A 1,407-nucleotide genomic window follows, 5' to 3' on the forward strand; every position below is an offset into this window, starting at 1 on the left:
AATTCCTCCAGAATTGGAGGCTTGCAGGGTAAAAATAGTTATACTTAACGGTAAAATCAGGTTAACAGGACATGGTTTGTTTTGTCATAATTGTTATTTGCTTTTCAGAGTAATCTGCTTTCTATTACCCATTAACATCTATATACGTTCCACACACATAATGTTTATGTTTCAGAGGCCCCGATCACAGAAAGGGTTTAGAACCTTCTGGATCAAACTGTCCATCTATGAAAAGTGATGCGTCTAAAGAAGATGCTCTCTACTTTAGCAATGAACATGGACCTCCAGACACAGCGTAAGAAGACACTTTCTAACTCCAACCAGGTTTAATCTTTGATTTCTAGTTTTTAAAACATAATTTTTCTTCTTCTTTTACTGTGAATCTTATTCAACCATTTTTTGTCAAATTCAAATAATTTATTTAAACATAGTGGGGTTTTCTTTTCTTTCGGCAATCAGAATTTGAAAACACCATTCTCCTAGAGCCTAAGTTGTACATTTTTGAGTTACGTCCCTGGCTGCAAACACTAGTGTGACAAATCTTCCTTCTAGTCTTATCTCATCTTTAGAAAAAAAATGTGTTGAGCAAAAATTTAGATTAGGAGCCCTTTCAGTATTTTTGTTTTCTTTCAACTTCGATCAAACTGTCCATCTATGAGAAGTGATGCATCTATAGAAGATGCTCTCTACTTTAGCAATGAACATGGACCTCCAGACACAGCGTAAAAAGACACTTTCTAACTCTAACCAGGTTTAATCTTTGATTTCTAGTTTTTAAACATAATTTTCTTCCTGACTTTATTGTGACCCTTCACAACTTTTTTTTTCAAATTCAAATCATCTATGTGAATATTGTTGGTTTTTCTTTCTTTGAACTATGGGCCCAGACAATTTTATGTAGTCATGTGTTCATTATTGTAACATTCAGGAGTTTAGTTTTAGAGCAGGTGAGATCAGTTAGCAAACTTCTCTATGAGTTAAGTCAGCCCAGAGTTCAGAATGAACAGCCTGAAGGAACACCCTTATTATTTAAACACAAACATTATAATCCACCATGGCAAAGGGAGGAAATCAGAAGCCTTCAAGTTCACATTTCTTGCACACAGATTAAATATACTGATGATGGTAAATAGGGATTATTAAACCATAATTGAAAATAAGCAACCCAGGTCCATGTGCAAAATAAACAGGCTTTAGTGAGGCACTGATCAAATTAAAGTCATTTTGGTTTGATAGAAAATCTGACACAGGATACACTTGGGATGTAATCAAGCGGATACAAAAAGGAAGCAGTTAATCAAGAAAACATTAAAAACCAGGTTAATAAGGCAGTGTTAGCAAAACTACTGTCTTCATCTTAGCCTTCAACTTGGATGTTAGATCCAGTTCCAACCAGGTTATTTAAGG

The sequence above is a fragment of the Cyprinodon variegatus genome, unplaced genomic scaffold (assembly GCF_000732505.1).
Source record: "Cyprinodon variegatus isolate N-32 unplaced genomic scaffold, C_variegatus-1.0 Scaffold1430, whole genome shotgun sequence".
Classification (NCBI taxonomy): Eukaryota; Metazoa; Chordata; class Actinopteri; order Cyprinodontiformes; family Cyprinodontidae; genus Cyprinodon; species Cyprinodon variegatus.